Here is a 23,076-nt window from a genome sequence, read left to right as displayed (position 1 = left end):
CCATTTTTCAGTTTTTGTTCACATCTATTCTCCTTAAGCACCTTAGAATTTAGAGGTCATTCCAGATATAATTTTGTCTTTCTTACATGTGTTTACCAACTTCAATCAATTTTTACTTCATTTCTGCCTGCTCTTTGCCCATTTCTGGTCTCAATTTTTAAACTTCAATTAAAAATACTCTTTTAACCTGGGCACAGTGATAAATACCTATAATCCCAGCACTCTGGTAGGTGGAGGCAAGAGATTCACAAGTTTGAGCGCAGCCTGTGCAATTTAGTGAGACATGGTCTCAAAAAATTTTTTAAAAGGCTGATGGTATAGTTCAGGGACCTTGGGTTCAGTCCCCAGCAGTGCAAAATAAATGCCTATTTAAGGGTATTGAATACAGTATGGAGTATAGAGTTGGTTTCCTTTGTGGATTTTTTTTTTTTTTTTTTGGAGGGCCTTTTCAGTAACAATAATGTCTTGATCATCTTTTTCTGTTTCTTTCGGATAATACTTTTATATAATTGTAAATGTAGTAAAGTGTAATCTCTTTCATGGATGGCTCTGTCTGAGGAGTCCGTGGGGAAAGTGTTGAAATCTTGGTTCTTTGAGCTCCTTTGCTGTAGGATTGTGAATTTCCCCCAGCTTCTCCCTCAGCATCCAGTCACTAGAGGGCCCATCTCCTCCCTCTGTACCCATTTTTCCCAGTGCTACACTGGAGGAGTGTTTCCCAGTGTTTGGATACTTAGAGGAGTGTTTCCCAGTGTTTGGATACTGTCTTGGGGAACCCATGCCATTTCCAAAATTCTCTTTCTGTAGAGTTTCACAGTGGAAACTCAGGAGATAGAAGTACTGGAATTTGGGGTGTGTTTGCTTTTTACAGATGATTTGAGTTTGTAGTAGTTTGTGCCTTAATTTTACTAAGGGTCTGAGTTTTGTAGAGCTGTGTTGTTGATCTTTGTGGATTTTGAGGAGATTTACGATATTCAGTGGTATAGATGAATTGTAACTTTTAAACCAGTGCTCTGTTTGTTAAATATGTAGGGATTTGTTTCTGTTTGGTTTGGTTTTTATTTTTGAGATGAGGTCTCACTATGTAGTTCAGACTGGACTTGAACTCACTATGTGGAACAGGCTAGCCTTAAACTCACAATTCTCCTCCCGCAGCCACCCAAGTATTGGAATTACAGGTATTTACCACCATACCTAGCTTCGTTTTTGTTTTGTTTCTGGCACATGGGAATCAAATTCAGGGCTTTCCACATTGTAGGTGATTTTAGTTTTTAATGTTATTGTTTATTTGCTTTAATGCAGTGCTGGGAATTGAACCCAGAGGCTCATGCATAGTAGGCAAGCATTCTACCATTGAGCTACATACCCTCAGCACCTGTAGATCCTTTTAAAGTGTATAATTATGTCTGTAGGCATATCTTTACATAGTTGTGATTAATCTGTATGGATAAGTTCCTGGAAGTAAGTCACATGTAACCTCATTTTCAGGCTTTCACTAATCCGCACTCCCAGTGACCCTCCAGAAAACCTAGAAGCATGTACTGAGTTTGTGCTGGAGGCAGACACTGCACTGGCCAAGACAGAGGATGCTACACTCAGACATAGGCCAACTGTGAGCCCAGGAGACAGGCATAGGGCACAGAGGAGCAGTGGGACAAACGTTTGCCCGAAGGATAAACTCAGAGAGGTAAAGAAGCACAGAAGGGAGGTCACCGTGCTGTCCTGATGCAGACAAATTCACCTCATCTTCCAAGTCTCGTTGAGGACAGCACTTCCTTTGCTGCCCCTCAGGGCAAGGCTCCCACCAGCCGTTCAGCCAGCTATTGTCCTGCGCCTCAAGCATCTGTACGTGTCCTGACATTCTTTTTCACTGTGTCCCTCAAATGTTGGTGGGCTTTGGCTCTTAACCTTTTTCTTTTGTACACAGTCTGGCTATGTGGCCTTACTGTTCCTTCTTGGTGGCTTCCACATACCCACTTCTGGACCACAGCCTTCTGAGTGTCCATCCCGGCTGCCCACACAGACATCTTTGGCTGTGCACTCTGCAGACACCATGTTCACTCTCAGCATGTCCAGAACTCACACATCATGTTACCTCCAGACTTGCTCTGTCCTATTCTCTAAATGTTGGTAGCACCAGTAGTTTCTCCCTAACGTACAAAGAAAGCTGGAGTCAGCCTTTTTCACATCACCATCTGCTTCTCTCGCTGCCTTTTTTCCTCCGAGGACATTATTTTTCTGCCACTCCTTGTTATCCTTTCTTTAAAGTCCTGCTTGCCCGCATATCTACACTAAAATCTGTCATCTCTTCTTTCATACTCTCTTGCATATTTCTCGTCTTTTCATTTTTGCATATTGTTTCTGTTTCTTTCCTGCTTGCTTTCTCAGTTACTCTGCTTTATTTCCTCATCTCAGGCTCTCCTCAGTCTTCACTTCCCAGGCACCAGTCTGGCCATGTCCCCTGTTCTCCCTTAGAGAACTTGAGTTCTAATGGGACAGCTGGACACCATTCATTTCTAAACCCTGGGATGGGGCAGGATGCAAAGTATCAGATGCTTCTAGGATAGAAACCAACTCACACTTTCCTCTTCTCCTACACTAAGAGGTAGGCCCCAGTGTTTGTCTTCTGAGCAGACTTGAATTCTCAAATGACAGCTCTGGGGTGTAGCAAAGACTACGGTTACAATTTGGGGGCAAGAAACACCCCAGAAAACCTCAGGCCTGATCAGAGAGACCTGAATGATCAGGAACAAAGGCTTTAAAGGAGTGTCAGTCAGTGTGCAGCGTTCAATCCTGATAGTTCGGGTGGTGGCTGTTCATCACAGCCTTCTTGAGACATAGTTCATCTTTAGCTTTTATCACAGTTGTAGCCTGGAGAAGCATGACTAATAATTCCAGGAGGCAGTTGAGTTGAATAAAGTGTTTTGAATTCCTAAATTGTTCTATTAATGACAGCTGCTCAGAAAGGAATCAAGTCTATAAATAATATCAGATTAGCACCTTGAATAGACTGTCAGGAATCAAATAGACAGCTTGTTCATATAGATTTTTGGAGGTAGAATACATTGCTCCCTATTGACTTAAAAAGGATGGGTAAAAAAAGTGAATGTGACAGTTTAAGGCAGGAATAATTTTTCAATCTTTATATACTTTAAGGTTTTTTTTTATGTCCTTCCAGGGCCTGGTATATGCTGAGCTTGCACTTTATCACTGAAGTATATCTTCAGTCCTTGTTTCATATTTGAAAAGAATTTCAGAAATCAGTTTAATTCATTATGCTTCTGAAAGGACATAGGGAGATGTTGTTCTACCCTTCTGCCATGATCAGAATGGTTATTACTTCAGAGAATGAGCAGACAAACAAAATCATTAATCATACAATTGATAGCTTCCTTAAATGTTATTTGATATTAGAAATATGCTTCTGATGAAAGGTTCTATAGTAATCTTTCTTCTTGTAGTAGTAGTTTTATATTCATACAATAAAAATTATGTTAAAACAAAGTGGTTTAAAACAGTTGTTGATGTTCTGTCTCATGGTGTCTATGGGCTAGGAGTTCAGGAGCAGCTTAGTTGGGTAGTTTTGGGTCAGTGTCTTAAGCAGTTGATGTCAACATGTGGTCTAGGGCTGTAGGCTTCTGGATGTTGGGCTGGAATAGGAGGGTGACCATTGGCAGGAAGTCTTACTTCCTCACTCATTGGGCCTCTCTGAATGGGGGTACTCGTATGTCCCCCCAACACAGCAGCTGGCCTCTCATGTTGAGAGGAAGAGGAAGCCATGGTGCCTATTATGATCTAGTCTGTAGACATATCTTTGCTTTTTCTTTTTTAGAGGCACACCATGCTTCAGGGAAGGAGAATTAGCTCTACCTCTTGAAAGGAGGCATTTTGTAGGCATATTTTACCACTACTCTGGGCTTATTTTGCCTGATTGTTTCTTTCCTGGGGTTGGAAGTAGTATAGCTCAGTAATTAAGAGCATGGACTCTGAAGCTACACTGCCTGGGTTTGAGCCTGGTCCTAGTATTTCCTCACGGTGTTATTTAGTAAGTGTGAGTTACTTACGTTCTCATGTGCACAGTGAGGAAGATCACACCTACCTCAGAGAACAGTGTGACAAGGACATTAGCTGATACGGATATAGCAACAACCTGATGCACAGGAAATTTTAGCTTTTAGTATCATTGTAGTTTGAGCAGCAGTGTGTTCCAATTTGTTTCTCCCATTATTCCTGCATAATCTAAAATACTGCTGGGCCAATAGATCTCACCTACTACCTAATTTCTAGCCATCTTGGCAAATCCTTTAGGAATCCATGGATGATTGGTAGGAGCCAAGTGCACCTAGACTTGGAGCTTCACGGTGACTCACCTTGTGGAGAGTGTCACCCTTTTACTCTGAGACTTTCACCTGGAAGGGACTTGCTGCTAAAGGACTTCCATGAAGCTGATCTGGCACCTGGAATCTTAATGTTCATCCACATATTCAGTCCATAAATATTTATTAAATTTCTTCAGACTTAATGCAAAGGAGTCTTCACAGTAATTAAGGTACTGGGAAGAATCCAGTAAAACACATATTTCCCCATTTTCTGGAGTTTATCTCCTTTCATATCACATTTTCATCTGAGACTGTGGCTGATTTGTTTAGATGGTTATAATATAGTGCTTATGGATAGAAAGTTTTTCCTTAAACTGCATGGGGACAGAGGGTAATCATAATTCCAGTACTTTAAAAGGAAAATCACTTATTAATGGGCAACCAACTATTTATACTAAATACTTTCTCACTAAATGTTGCATTTATATCTGGTAGATCTTGACCTGGCATTGAGTTGCTGCATTCTTGGCTCCAGAAAGAGGTTTTTGAATGATGCTCATGAATACCACATGTCAAAATTCCAAAAGGAAGCAAATTTTTTAAATTTTGTTTTTTTGTTTTGTTTTGGTACCAGGAATCAAACTCAGGATCTCACACTTGCCAAGAAGGCCCGGTGCCACTGAGCTATATCCCTGAGCCAAAATTTTTGAATATAAAATACTAATTTTTTTAAAGATATGAACTCATAGATATTTCAGAAAATTATTCACCAATTAGAAGTTATTACACCAAATTTCCACCAACTTTCTTAATGATGCCGTTAGTTTTTGTGAAACAAATAACTGAAATTTTTTTCTTGTTAAAAGAGAATTCTGCACTAATTCTGCACTCTGGTATAGTTTGTTTGACATCTTAAGCTCACTGAAATTCCCTTCACATTTTGGGTTCATCTTCTCAACTATAAAAAGGTAAGTAGCTTCAGTGGCATAGCGCCTGCCTGGCAAACTCAAGGTCCTGAGTTCAATTCCTGGTACTAAAAAAAAGGGTAAGGAGGATTGCATTTGACTGTACAAGCCAGAGTTCTGACTGCTGTGGCTTTAACCAAATAGGGATTTCTTTTTTTTCTTTTCGTTTTTTTGCAGTACTAGGGACTAAACCCAGGGCCTTTGCACTGAGCTACATCTCTAGCCTTTTAAAACATTTTTTATTTTTTATCTTGAGATAGGATCTCTAAATCTATAAATTGCCCAAATGGGACTCATTTGCAGTCCTCCAACCTCAGCCTCCCAGAGTGCTGAAATTATAGATGTGAGCTATCATGTCTGGCTGGAATTTAGTTTTTGTAGATAATAAGAAGTCTGCCTTCCTGGTCTGCCATCCTTAGTGCATGACTTCTGTCTTGTGCTCGTAGTCCCATGGTTACCGATAGTAGTGATAAGTTATGTGATGTGTTCACATTACAAGCAGTGTACTTGCTTTGGCAGCATATACACACATTACAAGCAAAAAATTGTACAAGCAAAGCTTTCTAGAAACTCAGTTTACTTCTTCAGTGATGAGAACTATACTACATGGTTTTCTTGAGCTGTGAGGGATGACAAGGAAGCTAGTGTCTTTGTAGGATACATTGCTATCCCAAAAAATGATCAATGTTCAGTTAGTGAAGGAGGGAGGGAGATTGCACAGGGGGTGAGCAACTCGAATTGTCTGCCAAAAAAGGTTTGGATTGTGCTACAGTCCTGAGTCAACAGAGCAACCTATGAGTCCATCTACTTGGCCATAGAATATAAGGACATTGTAGTACTTGATGTGAATAATTGATTTGCCTTACTTTTAAAGTTTGAAATTAAGAAGCAGAAACAGATTGGTTTACCCTTAGGGGACATGTATGGTCTCAGTCTCAGTATGGGTCTTGCATATGATCTCATTTTCCTCCCAGCAAAGTCCTGATTAGTAGGGTTACTTGAATAAATAGTCTTCCAAAAGTTATTTTCTTATTATTACTATTTTTTTTGTTTGTTTGTTTGTTTTCCGGTACCGGGAATCAAACTCACGACTTCACGCTTGCCAGGCAGGCACTGTGCCACTGAGCTAAATCCCCAGCACCCCCAGAAGTTATTTTCAGTTTAGATTTTTATCTCTAATGTTTTTTGCAGAAATGATTGTAAATACATTTTCAAAATAATTGCATATTGTTTTGATGGAAATTATACCCCTTTTGATTTTCAACAGAATTTGCAATATAGTGGCTACTAAATTCAGTTGTGACTTTTTTTTTAGTGAAAAATAGTTTATTTCTAATACAGAAATATCATATACATTATTAAAAAATCCGCTAATTTAAATACATGAAAGTAAAAATAACCCTTGATCCCATTATTGACAAATAGTTGTTTTCATGATACATTTTTAGGAATATATTTTGGAATTGTTTGTGAAGATTAGCTGAGATAGCACTTGATGTAAAGATTCAGAACACTTTGACTAAGTTACTCCATTTCAACTCTTTTTTTCCATTTTTAAAAATCTTATTGGTACATTTTAAACATACGTAATGATCACATTCATCATAGGGAGTTTGTATATGTACATGACATATCTTGATTCTTCTTTTCTCCCCATTTCCCTCCCCTGCCTTTTAACCCCTCTTCCCTTGCTTATTTACAAAAGCTTTCTTTTTGTGTTTTTCTTCCTATTCTTTTTTTTCCTTTTCCCGTCTGTCTATTCCCCCTTGCCCCTCCCTTGTTCTCCTTCTCATTTGAACATTTTCTTCCCATTTCCCAGTATCTATTACACATTTTGGTCCTTATTTATACTTTTCTCACACCAGAGAAACTATGTAGTATTTAAACATGTGTATCTGATTTATTTCACTTAAGAGTATTGTCTCACGGTGCATTTATTTAGCTAGAAATATCTCAAGTTTATCTTTCTTTATGGCAGAGTAATACTCCATTGTATTAAAAAAAAAAAAAGCTCACATCTTCTTTATCTGTCTGGTTGGTGGGTACTTGGGCTGTTCCCAAGATTTAGCTATTATAAACTGTGCTGCTGTAAACATGGGTGTACATATATTGCTGCAGTATGATGCTTTTAATTCTTTCAGGAAGGTACCAAGAAGGGGAATAGCTGGGTTGAATGTAACCTCTAGTGCTAATTTTTTGAGGAATCGCTACACTGATTTCCATAGTGGTTGCACCAGTCTGCATTCCCAGCAATAGTGAAGAAGGTATCCTTTTTCCCCACAGCCTCACAGACATTTGTTATTGATTGATTTTTTGATAATAGCTATTCTTTCTGGAGTAAGATGGAATCTCAGCATTGTTTTAATTTGCATTTCTCAAATGACCACTGATAGTGAACCTTTTTTCATATATTTATTTGCCATTTCTTTTTTTTTTTTTTTTTTTGGTTTTTCTCTGGTACCGGGAACCAAACTCACGACCTTGCGCATGCCAGGCAGGCGCTTTTGCCGCTGAGCTAAATCCCCAGCCCCTGCCATTTCTACTTTATCTGAGAACTGTCTATTTCAGATGCCTACATCTGGATTGAGTCTTTAAATTTGGGGTATCTGGGGTTTTTTTGTTTTGAGCTCTTTATATATTCTAGATATTAGCCCTTTGTCTGAGGAACAGCTGGCAAAAATTTCTTCCCATGCTATGGAGTGTTTCTTCACTCTGTGGTTTCTTTTGCTATGCAAAGCTTTTTAATAAGATGAGATCTGGGATAAGGATATAGCTCAGTGACACAGTGCCTGCCTGGCAAGTGTAACGTCCTGAGTTCAATACCCAGTACCACCCCCATGCCAAAAAAAGACAAGATCCCAATTGTTGATTCTTTGTGATAGTTCCTGTGCAATCAGGATAAATAAAGACTATTCATAAAGTCTTTACCTATAACAGTATCTTTAAGAGTTCTACCTATTCTGTCCTCCAGCAGATTTAGTGTGTCTGTTTTAATATTTAGATCTTTGATCCATTTCAGTTGTAGTTTAGTGCATAGTGAAAGATACAGGTCTAGTTTTACTCTTCACCATATTTAGTAAAGAGGCTATCTTTCTTCCAGTGAAGGTGTTTGGCTCCTTTGTCAAAGATAAGGTTGCTGAGTATGTTTGGAGTTGTCATCTTCTCATCTGTTCCACTTTTCTTTAGGTCTGTGTTTTTGTTGTTGTTGTTGTTTTTTCTAGTGCCATGCTGTTTTCATCACAGTAGTTTTGTAGCACAATTTCAAATCAAGGATTGTAATATCCCCTGCCTGGCCTTTGTTGCCCAGAATCGCTTTTGCTATTTTAGGTCTCTTCTCATTCCAAATGAATTTTAGAATTGTTTTCTCTAATTCTGTGAGATATGCTAGTGGTATTTTGATTGGGATTTCCTTAAATCTATATAACAATTTTGGCAGTATGGCCATTTTCACTGTATTGTTTCTTCCTATCCAAGAACAAGGAATATCTTTCCATTTTCAGATATCCTCTTTGCTGTCCTTTTTCATTGTATTGTCATTTTTCAACATACAGGTCTTTTGCTGCCTTTGTTAGATTGAGTCCTAGGTCTGTCTGTCTGTCTGTCTGTCTTTTCTTTCTTTCTTTCTTTTTTGAATGCTATTGTGAAAGGTGTTATTTCCCTCATTTTCCTCTCTGTGAGTTTATTTGTGTACAGAAATGCTGTTGATTTTTGAATGTTGACTTTGTATCCAGCTATGCAACTAAATTTGGTTATTAAATCTAGGAGTCTTGGTAGAGTTTTTTGGGGTCTTCTATGTACAGTATCAGGTCATGTGCAAATAATGATAATTTAACTTCTTCCTGTCATATTCTTACTCTTTTTGTATCCATTCTTGTCTAATTGCTCTGGCTCATGTTTCCAGAACTATACTGAGTAAGAGTGGTTAGAGGGGACATCCTTGTCTTATTCCTGACTTAAGAGTGAAAGCTTTCAGTTTTTGTACATTATAGGTGGCTTTATCTGATTGAAATAAAGACCATCTATTCCAAGTTTCTGTAGGATTTTTATCATGAATGTATATGGGACTTTATCTAGTGCTTTTTCTGCATCTATTAAGATGATCATGTTTTTTGTTTTTGGTTTTGTTAATATGGTGTATTATATTTATTGATTTGCATATGTTGAACCATCCTTGCATTCCTGGGATGCATCCTACTTGATGATTTCATGCATTCTCTTTGCCAGTATCTTACTGTGTCTATGTTTATTAGGGAGGTTGCCCTGTAGTTCTCTTTTTTTGGTTGAATCTTTCTCTGCTTTTGGTATCAGGGTAATGTTTGTTTCCAGGAACTTGGGAATATTGCTTCCTTTTCAATTGCATTAAAGAGTTCGAGAAGTAGCAGCATCAGTAGCTGCATTTCTTGCAGAATTCAGTAGTGAATCTGTCAGGGCCTGGGTTTTTCTTTGCTCATAGATTTTTTTATTACATCTTCAATTTCTTGGACTGATCCTGAGTTAATTAGAATTTTTATACCTTCTTGTTTCAGTTTTGGTAATTTATATGTATCTAGGAATCTATCCACTGTTTACTTTCCTATTAGAAGGCAGGTTCTCGAAGTAGGTATTGATGATCTTCTGAATTTCTGTAGGATCTGTTGTGATTACACCCTTTCCATTCCTAATTACACAAGTTGAGTCTTCTCTTTCTTTTTTTGATAAGTTTGGCTAAGGATTTGTCAGTTTTATTTTATCTGGTAAAGAACCAACTCAATTCATTGATTCGTTGTATTGTTTTTTTTTTCTCTCAACTGTATTTAATTGTGTATGTTCTATTGGCACTATTGTGTAATTGTAGAAACTGTCTAATTTCATCTTTTCTATTTGGAATTCTATATGTCTTTTTTTTTTTTTTTTTTTTTTTTTTTTTTTTGTACCAGGAATCAAAATTAGGACCTTGCACTTGCCAGGCAGGTGCTGTGCCACTGAGGTATATCCCTGGCCCTCTACATGTCTTATTTCTGTATATCAAATTCTTTTTCCCTGTTGGAAAGTTTTCTGCCCTTATTTCTGTGAACAGGTTTTTATATCTTATGTGCCATCTCCTGCTTTTTCATTGACACCAGTCAAATCTTAAGTTACTCTTCTTTGTATCATCTAACAGCTGTTGGGTTGATTTTTCATGGTTCCTTGCTATTTTTAAGAAATCTTTCTTTTAATGATTACAAACCACAATCCTGCCTTCTGTATTTTGATATTCTGTCCCCACATTGACTTATTCTGCTGCATAGACTTTCAGTGGAATTTTTAATCTCCTGGATATCTGTTTGTATCTGTTTCATGGATTCCATTTGTTTCTTATATTGGATGTTCATGGTTTCCATCATTTTCCAAAGCTCTTTTTTTTAAATCAGATTTTATTGGTACGTTATAGATGTGTATAATGATCACACTCAGTGTAGGGAATTTGTACCTGTGCTTGATTTTTTCCCATTTCCCTCCCTTCCCTTCAACGCTTCCTCCCCTTTCCATTTCCAAAAGCTTGTTTCCATTTTTTCCTTCTTTTCTCTTTTTTTTCACTTTTCCCTTCTTTCCTTTCTCCCCACCTCTCCTATTTTCCTCTCCCCATTTAAACATTTTCTTCCTATATCACAATAACTATTATACATTTTGGCTGTTTATACTTTCATTTTCTCACAAAAAATATGGAGCATTTCATGAATTTGCATGTCATCCTTGTGCAGGGGCCATGCTAATCTTCTCTGTATTGTTCCAGTTTATTAGAATATGTGCTGCTGAAGCAAGCACTTGTCTCTTTTTTGTTTTGTGTGTTTGTTTGTTTTTGGTACTGTGAATCAGAACTTACGACCTTGCGCTTGCCAGGCAAGCACCATGCCACTGAGCTATATCCCCAGCCCTCTCTATTTTTTTTTTTTTTTTAATCTGATCTGCTCTAGAGTCACTATCCATGTCTTTCATTATGATCATCACCGTCTCTGTAGTTATCTGAGAAATTATTTCTGATTTGAGTTTTTTCTAGAGCCTCATTCATCTGCTTTGTTACTTCCACTACTACCACTTCAGAGGGTCCAGGAGGGTGGCTTTCAAATTGTTCTACCTCATTGCTCCCTGGGTTTGCATTTTGTGAGCTGGAAATCTGCTGTTGCATCTTGCTTATGTGTTGTCTCATTTTCTGTTTTTTTAAAAGTTTAATTCTTGGTTTGATGCTTGTAAATTGCTTATGGTAAGCAACTTTATTGCTAGTATTTAGAACCTTTAGGAAATGACTACTTCTTCAAGGTATCTTCCAGGTGTAGCTGGTTTTTGGATTTTGAGTCTGTTGCAAGATCCTGCCTCTTCAGTTTTTGGGGGATGAGAAGTTGCTGCCTATTTGGCCTATCCCCTGGTTGTTTGGCTCTGGCTGGTGGTATTATTTATGACCCTTTGGCAATCTCAGTTTTGGCACACCGGGAAGAACAATGATTAGAACAATTATGTCACCTTGGCTAAAGTTTTGCAGTCAGCAATAACAGTAGTGTCAGACACTGCCTAAAAATGATAAACAGTAGTAATTATTAATTTGCCACCTTTAATCAACTGTGTGAACTAGATTTGTGGTTATATAACATACATAAAATGAACCAGAAAATTGTATACATTAAATATGCCCTCAGTATGGTGACTTTACCCTCAGGGGAGAAGATTTCAAAAGGATTAGGGGGAAAAATAGAAAAAGAGGAAGAGATTAGAAGCAAAACTGGAGGACAAATGAAGATTATGAAAACTTTGGGGAACTAGTGAAGACAGGAGGGAAATAGAAGGAAGGAATAAAAACAAAAACAGAACAACAACAAAAACTAGAAACAGTGTTCACACTCGTAAAAATAAGAGCAAGAAAAGAGAGGGGAAAGAGAAGAAAAAAAATATCCATTTCAGGGCCTGTCTACTGTCACTAGTACACAGAGTGAGCAGACAGAATACAGATCTGTGTTGATTAATTCCAGCAAGCCAGCTGTAGATTTACAGTGGGGTAGTGGGTAATCCCTGCATGCCTGTACCTTTAGTTCCACTGAAGTTCAGGCTGGTTTCTTCCTGTTAGGCTGGAACTTGACTTATTCAGCCTGCAGCACCTCCTGCCAGCTTGAACTTGGGTCCTTGACCTACTGCCTTCTTGAACTCTGGTCCATCTCACCCTGACACTAGGAGCTGCTAGACAGAGGCAGCCTGCAGCTGCTCTGAGTTCCAAGTTCAGTTGGCCCCTCTCCAAGGTAGCTACCAGTCAGTTGCCCTCTTCTGGGTGACTTCTGAACCTCAATAACTCATCAACCACTGCAGTCCACTGCCTCCATTGTTCCGTTCCACTGGTGTGTTTCGCCATGGAGGCCTCAGGGGTCATGAGTAGTCACCATGCATCTGCGAGTTCAAGCGTCCCCACACACACACACACACACAGTGAGTCAGGGCTCAGGGAGAAAGCACCGCCTGCCAGGTCTTTCTTCGTTGATGTCTGTGTCTTCTCTCTCCTCCAGGGCTTCGGTTTTCACTTCAGATCTTTACTGGGCCCCAGGCACAGATTTCACTCCTCCTCTCCTTCACATTGCTCTATTCCAGCATCTAGGCACCAGATCTTGGAGAGGCTGTTTCTCTGCTGCTCACCACTCCAGCATCTTCCTCATTTCAACTCTTAAAGAGCAAACAAAAGTTAATACTTGATTTTCATTCTTCATAGCTGAAAAATTTTAAGTGATATTTCTAAGTTTGACATTAATGAATCCTCTGTATTTTCATTTATCTTGTGACAAGAAATGAAAGCTTTTGCTCTGACTTGAGGGTTTCCTTATTTCTCCCTGTTGCCGTTTGTTTATTTGGGAGGAATCACAACTGAAATATTACCAGAATAATAGCAGGTGATTGATGTGCAAATGTTTTTTTCTTACAATGACCATTTACAGTTCTGTGTGGGTTGGGTCTTTCTGTACCTGAGCACTCATTTGCCTATCATTTTCAAGCTGCAGATATATTCCACCTCTCTAGTTAAAATTAGCAGAGGAATTGTTAGGTTCAGATTATAATTGCTCTTTCTCTTCACTTTCCCAGCCTCTTCAGTACTTTGACAAGCTTCACTCCTCCTGCAAGCAGTGTTTTCAGTGTGTGTCTTTTATGTGCTGTCGACAGGCTCATTCCATGTTCTGCTGGCCTCCTACTCAGTGAGCCACCCCACCTCACCCCACCTCAGTACAGGGAAGGGGAAAGAGAGCTGGCAGAGTCACTGTGCTTTTCGCATTTACTGTGGGAGCAGCCCTTGGTCGGCCCTTTCTTTTCTCCTTGGATCTCTTGCCTGTAGAGTCAAAAGTTACCCATAAATGGTTCTCAGGTCCTTGATTGTGGGCTCAGGGTTCAAATAGGCAGGTTTTCCTACAAGGATGGATAATGGAAAGAGAGAAAATACTACGTTTTCCACTGAAATGCCACTTTAACGTTATTTATTAGACAAATAACATAAATATAACAATAAAATTCATTTTAGTAGAAAAGATAAATGGCTCTTGATTCTGCCATGTCAGTCAGCAGTTTTATTTTTTGTGTCTCCTTGATCTGGTGTATATGCTTTGCATTGTCTATTTTGTTATTGAGTGGCTATCATCTGAACTCTTAGTTTTTTTTAAATTCAACCATTTTTCCAATTTGTTAGTCTTGATAGTGATACCTGGATGAGCTTATTTTTTCAATAGGTGGTGCTTTTATATGGTGTGAAATTCAAAAGATGAAAAGAAGTGGGAAATGAGTCTCACTCCCATCTCAGCCTGTCAGTGCCCTTCCCTTGTTTCTTTTGACAAAATATCCTTTTCTTCTTCTTTTTTTTTTAAATTTACAATGATCATTTCCTTTGTTGTCAATTTATAGAGCAGTGTGTTTGTCACCCATCCAGATACTACCCAGGCCCTACTCTGCTTAGCTTCTGAGATAGATGAGATCAGACATATTCAAGTTGGTATGCCCATAAACAAAAAAAAAAAAGAAAAATGTGTTGGTTTCTTGGAATCCCCTAAAGAAAACCAGTGAAATTGGGCATGGTGAAACACAACTGAAATCCCAATACTTGGGAGGCTGAGGCAGGAAGATCCCAAGTTCTAGACCAACCTGGAGTATGTAGAGAATTCAAAGTCAGCCTAGACTACATAGTGAGACCCTGTCTCAAAAAAAGAAAAAAATACCAATGAAAGTTTGTGAGTTATTTTTCCAAGTAGAGTGCATTTTATTGTTCTTTAAAATTTTGAAAGTTTAGTTTAAATCAGGTGGCAATTCCTCTCAACAGTCTGACATCTATCACTGTGTCAAACCAGCTTCAGCTAGCAATATTTAATTAAATCCAAAAAAAAGCTTTTCATTTTGGTGGGGGAAAGTCTTGTTCTGACAACAATTAACATTAGTCTGTAATTTAAAACAAAACGAAGGCCAGTGTTTTCATATTTCTTTATATACCTTTCTCCTCAGACAGAACCGGAAATATGCATTTTCTAACTCAAGGCATACCCTAATCACTGACTGACACCACACTCCCCCCCACACACACACACAAGCAAATACACATGCACGTGTGCACACGTACACATCCTTTCCCTAAACAGCAGCACTCAGAGCATGTCAAAGAGACAATGAGATTTTTGCATGGATTTTAATATATTTGATGTGCTTCAGCCTACAGAAATTCTTTTTGATGCTTGAATTGGCCCATCTTTGGACAGTGGGAACATTTCTGTGTTGTTTTCTGGGTCCTTCTGAAAAGACTGCAGTTTTTTGGTTTCTGGTGTGACAAGATGTTTCAGGTCTTGTGTCATTGATAGGTTACTACAGAATATCTTCTAGGTTACTACAGAATATCTCATGACTTACATGTGTTACCTTGTTATATTTAATGCAGAACTTTTAGGTTTTTCTCACTTTTAAATTTTTTTTTTTTTTTGGTCTTTTTGACACAGGGTCTCACTATGCAGTTCAAGCTGGCCTTGAACTCACTATGTAGTCCAGGCTGTCCTCAAACTCACAGTAATCCTCCTGCCTCAGCCTCCCGAGTGCTGAGATTATAGGCGTGCACCACCACACCTGACCTTAATTATTTTTTCGCCAATATCTGTTCATCTTTTTTTAGTCTTGGTTTATGTTTTTAGCATCTCTGTTGATTGAGAGACCTTTGACTTACACCTTTAATACACATCTTATATAATTACAAATTTTAACCAGTTGAATATTCTCATGACTTACAAATATTGCCAGGTTGAACTGCCAAAGGATTGCACCTATTTGAAAAATGTAAATATAGTAGCTCAACATAATAACATAGTATTAGTAAGTTAATATAAATTACAGGTATTCTTGTTTGCTTTTTTGCTGACTGCAAAATCGAATATAATTCTATATGTTTATTACTTATGTCTATTTTTATGTTATTCTATGTCCTTTATTCATTAGAATCTATTTTTTAAAGATAAAAACAATTTGTATTCTTTATGTGCTTTAAATGTTAATCTGTTGTCGTACTGGTGGCAAACATTTTGCATTGTAAACTTGGTTGCAAATAGTTTAATTCTATTCTAGCCAAATAGAGACTAATAACCAGTCTCCTCAGAAGGTGACTGCCCAGTCTTAAACATTAATATAATGTACTGTACTCACCTATCTAGATAAGTCATTATATCTTCTCTAGACCCCATGTCCAGCACATGTTGAATTTAACTTGGGTTCTTTGCAGCTATAACAGCCAGGATTTTCTCAGCTAGCATGCACTGTGTGTCAGTAACCCTTTGCTGTTCCTTGCTCTTTGAAGTAAAGATCTTTCCAGGAATTCTTTCTCTCACAAGCTCGTAGTAAATGTAACTTAATCTTCAGGCTTCCCTGCCTGCTCACATGGTTTGGTGGAAGTCTGAAGAAAGAACATTGCCAATAAGAGTGTATTTCTTGGTTTTCTTTCTAAGTGAAAACCTTTGATTGTTGGGTTTTTCAAGCCAAAAGGGCATCATTCTGTTCTGTCAACCACTGGATCTTGTGTTATTTCCAGTAACCGACCATTTTTTTTTTTTTATTTTAAAGAGAAAAAAACCAAAACAATGATACAGAATTTCCAAACAAGATAATAGGAAATTAACAATGGTTATTATATTGCATATTGTTATCTTCAAAGTAGTTGCTCAGATTATAAGATATAGGCATGTAAAACTGATCAGACAATACAAACACAAACCGTTCCTTTCAATGAACTAACAGAAATTAGTAGTATAATTATCTTAGTTATTTTGTGTGTATATCCTCCCTCCCAGTTGTTCTTTCCTTTTGAGCAGTTTCTTTCCCTTTCACAATATCTATTGTGTATTTTGGATCTTATTTACTCTTTCAGTTTCTTACACTAGGGAGACAGTACGATGTTTATACATAGGAGTCTGATTTATTTCACTTATGAGTATGGTCTCTAGTTGCATCCATTTACCTATAAAAGCCTTGAGTTTATCCTTCTTTATAACTGAGTAGTACTCCATTGTATAAAAATACCACATCTTTTTATCCATTTCTTTTTTTTTTTTTGGTTTTTCTCCGGTACCAGGAACCGAACTCACGACCTTGCGCTTGCCAGGCAAGCGCTTTTGCTGCTGAGCTAAATCCCCAGCCCCTTTTTATCCATTTCTCAATTGGATGTTCATCATTTTTGAAAAAGCTTTACATGAAAAGGTTTTGAGAAGTATATTGAAACAAAATTTAATAAAGTTTTAAAGCAGAGAGTCTAAAATTTTTATCTAGTATCGAGGATACTTACAGGTTGTTATTGTAAGTTAGCTAAAAGTAACAATTTTTCATGCCTATGTCTTATAATATGAGCAACTACTTCCAAGAGAACAATATGCAGTGTATTAACCATTGTTACTCTCCTATAATCTTGTTTTGAAATTTTATACCATTGTTTTTAATGGGTTTTTTTTTGTTTTCTTTAAAATAAAAAATATCTTTAAAAGCTTAGTATAAAGCTAAAAAAAAATATAATTTATATAATATTTCAGCTATCACCTTTGTTTAGTCCTGAGAATTTTACTAATTTTTTTAGAAGCAGTAATGATGTGTCCTTGCTGGTGAAATTTATATGAAACATCCATATTTCAGGAATATAATTAATAGTTTGATCTAAAATACTTGGGCTTTGTTCACAATAAAAATAATTGGCTGGAAGTCTGCTGTTGGAATGCTAACTCTAATACAGACTTGAATCAGATGCCATGACTTATCATTGATTCACTTTGTTCTCTTAGAGAATAACGTCTAGTACTTTAATGTTTTCATCTTTTTCAAAATATGACAGCCTGTTATGTTATCTTCAAAAAAGTTGGATGTACATGTCAGGTATTTCATGTTCATGTTTTGATCTCATTCAGAGGTGAAACTTTTGAGTTGGGGGCTCCAGAAGTAAACAAGTGAGTGAAAAGCCTCTGACTATTTGATGAAGCCCCACAAAGCTCATTTCCTTCGTAGGCTGCTGAGCCCTCTCATGAAACCAGTGTACTGGGGGGTTTTATATATAAGAACCCTTGTAAAAAGGAAGAATAAGCTGCTAGTGGCAGGCACTTTAACAGCTGGCCCCCTGAAACAGATAAAATGGTTAAGGAACATCTAGTAGCCTACAGACTGGTATAGGATTCAAAGCTTCAGACCTCTGGGAGGCTGAGACAGGGGGATTGCATGTTTGAGCCCGATCTGGGCAGCTTAGTAACTTAGCAAGACCTTGTCTCAAAATAAACAATAAAAAAGAGCTAGGGATATAACACAGTATGAAGGCTCTAGGTTCAATTCCCAGTACCAAAAAAAAACCATTTAATATATGAACACATGACTCAAAAAACCAAGTACCTGGTGTTATTTCTTTTATGAACTTGTCAATTACACAGCTGGATTATTTTCCCTTGTATTGATCGTAAAAGATTTCAGAACCATTTGTGGACCACCTCAAACAAGTGCCCAGGGCCTGCCTGTGTCCATGTAAGCATTAGTTCCTCAGTGATTGCATGGTATTTTTTTACCCTTGTTTTCCGTAAGCCCACCTCGCTTCCTTGTATTTTTGTCGTGTATTGTAAGTAGATTTCCAGTTCTTCTTTACAAATTTCCCTAATGAAAGTGAGGTATCCAGTTCTACCCAGGCTTGAGAATAAAGGCAAGAGAGCCTGCCATAAATGTCTAACACCTTTGAAGACTTTTTATATTGTAAGATAGACTTCCCCTAAATTTTTCAGGGAAAATCAGTATTTCAAGATGCATTATATGTGTCCTGTGGTTGTGTTTCCTAAAGCAGAATTGTTCATATGGAGGTAAAATTCCCATGAAAAAGTGCCTTAAGTTGTTCTTCTGTCACAGTGCAGCTTGGGGTCAATCTCAGTGAGCCCAACACAGCTGATTTCCCTGCAGTGTGGAAAGTATACATGCTTTTTTTTTTAAACACCACATGGAATAATCAACTCACATTTAGGGGCTGTGATATATGAAAATTACGTGATTTTGAATAGCAGAATCACAGTGTGGTGACTGTCCAGGGGACCTGAGGCCACCACTTCCTCCAGTGCACACTTGCTCGTCATGAAACGCTGCATGGAGTTGCCATGCTGTTGCTTTTCTGTTTCATTTTCTTCTGCTTGACTTTGGGTAGATTCACTGTCACTAGGATGTCACTAAATTGGACCCTGCTAAATGTCTTTGAGGTATGCATGCCCCAGCTCTGTATTGTTTAAGTGACTTTTATCAGTTAACAGGAAGAGATTTAATTTTATGACGCACTTATGACCCGTGGTGACACATGGACTAATCATTATACTTGTGTCTCCTTTTATATTCATTTCAATTTCATAAAAATTTCGAATGCACTTAGTAACACTATCTTTTCACACAAAGAAAATGTAATGCCCTTTACAGTTGAGTTCATATTTTGCAAATGCCAACCCCAAATAAATCTATAGAGCACATTGTACCATAATTCTGCTGTTGATTTCAGTCTAAAACAAATTCTTGTCAGAGCTTGATAAGTGTGGTTATGTGAATTATACTGAAAAGTGCTTTCTTGGGGTAATGGGCACTGCAGGCTCAGGAAGCTTGGCTGCCCTTCTGTGTTCTGGGTAAGAACAGAGTTGCCCTCTGCCCGTCCTTCTGGAAAAGCCAGCCATCATATTGAGTGCCGGCAGAATCTGAATTTACTCTGCCTCTTGTCTTATACTTCCACTCTTTCTTCATTTAGGCCAGAAATACTTTGTTTGCCTGAGATTTGTTTGTATACTAACAGGAAGTATTGAAGAAAGTCTAATGTTAAGATTGGAATTGGTGCAGAATCAGATACTGCACTTGATTTTAGCCAAAAGGCTGAGAAGCCATGGTGCAGAATCAGAATTATCTTTTTCTTAGTGCTAAGTGTTTAGTTTCTTGTTAAGAATGGTGATTTTTGCCAGGGGTGGTGATGCATGCCTGTAATCTCAGCACTTGGTAGGCTGGGGCAGGGGGATCACTGTGAATTTGAGGCCAGTCTAGGCTACATAGTGGGTTCAAGGCCAGCCTGAACTACATGGCAAGGGCCTGTCTCAAAACAATAGCAAAAATAGATTTTTTTTTGAAAATTTGAAATTTTAACTCATGTTCTTTATAAGGAGTTAAGTATTATAAAAAAGTTCAAAGAGTAAAGTTTAAAATCATTCTGGGGCTGGGGATATGGCTTGGTGGTAAAGCATTTGCCCAACAAGCACAAGGAATGCCCTGGGTTCAGTCCCTAGCACTGCAAAAAATTCTGTATCATTCTGAATTATATCAGCAGAGCAAATCTTCAGATAAACATCATTCCAGAGAGCTTTCTCCTCATATATATATTAACATCAAGAAGAAAAAGTACATAGGTGGAGAACTCAAGATGGATAGCTTATACTGCATGAAAAATACATGCTTTTCATTAAAAACATTAAACTTAGCAAAATAAGACTTTACACCTTGAGAAATACATTAGTTACTAGACTACCCCTCTAATATAAAGGTAACATTTTTAGATTAAAATTTTATGTAGCTATATTTCAATTTTGTGCAGTATCTTTAATTCTATTTAGACAGTATCTTTTTTTTAAAGGAAATTAATATTGTCACACCACCTTCCATTTTTTTCTTCCCTGACTGCCATGTTTATTATTTTGTTATTGTAGGTCATAAGTATTTGCATTGTAGTCTGTGGCTATAGTTATCAGAATTGTCTAATCTTAGTGTTATGAATGGATTAGCCTACCATAGACACTTATATTATGACTTGTCTGCTTTTGAGTTCTTTATTTTCACTTATCTCCTTTGGATGAATTTCTAACATGAGTTTCTGAAGGTCACATCAGCGTTGTCTGCCAAGTTCTTTCATATTTAGTGATGCATCACTTTTAGCCTTGTTACACAAGAGTAGCATCTCGAGTGGGTATAGTGTTCTGGAAAGTACCTTTTCTCCCATACCTTTGTAGCATTGCTTCATTGTCTTGCCCAGGATGTTGCTCCAGAGAGGTCTGAAGCTGGGCAGATTTTCTTACACTTTGTAGGTAACTTTTTTCTGGATCCCTGAAGCAGTATTTTTGCAGTGAAGAAATTCTTGTTTTAGTTATTCACTATCAATTATTGTTTGAAACCTCCAGTGTATTTCTTTCATTGGAAGGAAATTTCTTGGATTTTACTTTTGAATACTTTTTCTGTTCCATTTATTCCTCTACTTTGGAGATAACATTTACCCTTGTGTTAGGTCATCTTTGACCTCCATAATTATTCTTTCACTTTCTTCTGTTTTCTTTAATCTTTGACTTTCTTCCTGGATGCAATACATGCTTGATTTCTCTCTTGTTCCTTTCACTTCTTGTATCATGTTTATATCATTGCCATACTGTTCGTTCGTTCGTTCTTTTTTTTTTTCTTTCTTTCTTTCTGAGACAGGGTTTCTACGCAGTTCAGACTGGCCTCGAACTTAGGGTGATACTCCTGCCTCAGCCTCCTGAGCATTGGAATTACAGAGTGTTATTCATTTTGCTAAAGTATAGAGCTATTTTATTGACTCTGGTATGAATATAACTGAATTCTCCCTGACTGCATTTCCATAATACCTGCAATTTGATTGTTTTTGCCTCTGAGCTATAGTTTAAGGTTTGGAGTTTTCCTGTTCTACACATTTTTCTAAAGCTCGAGCACATGGATGCAGAACTTAGGAAAGAGCATAGATATTAAACCATGATGAAGCTTTATTTATTATATGGAAAGATATTCAGGATATATTTTAAGGGGGGAGAAAGTAGGATATAAAGCAATTGTGTAAAATGTTGCCATTATATAAAAACTTGGGGAAAGTGTGCATACATACATTATTATACATTTATCTACATACTTGCTTTAAATACTTAAAATATCTCTCTGGAGTGATAGGCAAGGAATTAATGATCTGTTTCCTATGAGAAGCTGCCTGGGTGGTGGTAGTAGGCTGGAATTGGGAGGGGAACTTTTCTCTGCATATCTTTTTATACTTTTCAGATTTTAAACAGTGCAGATGAGTTATGCTTTAAAAACGACGTGGGCTTATCTTTGTTCCAAGATTTGTTTAATTGCCCTGTCCCAGCACTGTGCAACCCTGTGGGAAATATCTCTTGTTTCCGCAGGGAGTCTTGTGTCCGTCTTCCAGCTCAGTCCAGATGAGCCTGCACCTTGTCGGTCACTTCAACTCCTCTACCAGTCTCCATTTCTGTCACACTTCACGCAGAAGACTTTCTCCAAATCTGGTGCTTTTAGTGAATATTTTCAGAGTTTCTTTGATCCACAAATGCCAGTCTTCAGAAAGAGGTCTGTAGGTCTATACCCTGTGGTAGGAGTTGACCTATAATCTCATTCTTCCCCCTTGGCTAATTTTTTTTTTTTTTTTTTTGAGATAGGGTGTCTAGTCCAAGTTGCCCTTGAAAGATAGCCTTGAAGTCGAAACAATCCTGCCTCGGCCTTCCACGTGCAAGGATTACAAATATGTGCCACCACACCTGGCAACTAATACTTTTTTAAATATATAGATGTAAGTTATACCCATTCCTTTTGGTTGCTGATGATTTTCTGTTGTTATTTAACATGTTTTAGGAGGGTTTATTTGCCTTCCTCGCCCTAGTAATGGAGACTGACCCCTGGGCCTTGCACTGAACTATATATCCCCAGCTCTTTCTTTTCTCCCCTCCCTTCCCCACCCCATCCCACCTCTCCTTTTCCCTCCTCTTTCCCTTTCCTTCTCCTCTTCTTCCTTCTCCTTCATTCTTCCCCTGATCCTCTGCCTCCCCTTCTTCCTCTCTCTCCATGGTCTCCCTAAGTTGTTCAGGCTGCCTTGAACTTGTGATCCTCCTGCCTCAGCCCTTACTGCTTTTGATTTAGTGTATTGGTATTTGGTTGGAGAGATCCTGTGATCTGACTTCACTTACTGACTTTTAGTTTAATTTCTACCATGGACTGTTGAGTCTCTTGCCTTGCTTGGGTCTGGTTTCTATTACTGTGTATTCCTTGACGCTTGGTTTCCTCTCTGATTGTGGCCTCCAGGTCTGCCTGAACACTGCCCTGCTCTACTGCTAACCATGACTTGCCAAGTTTCGGTAGTATCTGGCTGGGCTGCCAGCCCCCCTCACCCAGCCCATCTGAGGGCTGCTCTGGGCAGCCCAGCTTTGCAGGACTCAGCAGTTCAGAGTGTCCTCAGAGCACCCTGGTTCTGGGGAAGCAAGCAACCAATTGCCAGGTCCCCTTTATTCAACTTTGTCAACACACACACACACACA

The 23,076-nt window shown here is 38.1% G+C and overlaps 1 protein-coding gene across 1 annotated transcript in view; it reads left to right on the top strand.

Annotated features, from left to right (window-relative positions):
- Hacd2 (3-hydroxyacyl-CoA dehydratase 2) overlaps nucleotides 1-23,076 on the top strand; it is a 90,662-nt gene that overhangs the window by 30,603 nt on the left and 36,983 nt on the right. The gene's annotated exons all lie outside the window — the stretch shown is intronic.

This window comes from Chinchilla lanigera, unplaced genomic scaffold, assembly GCF_000276665.1.
Source record: "Chinchilla lanigera isolate Chin_1 unplaced genomic scaffold, ChiLan1.0 scaffold00026, whole genome shotgun sequence".
Classification (NCBI taxonomy): Eukaryota; Metazoa; Chordata; class Mammalia; order Rodentia; family Chinchillidae; genus Chinchilla; species Chinchilla lanigera.
Note: the sequence above shows the minus strand (reverse complement) of the source record. Positions and strands in the feature narration are given on the sequence as shown.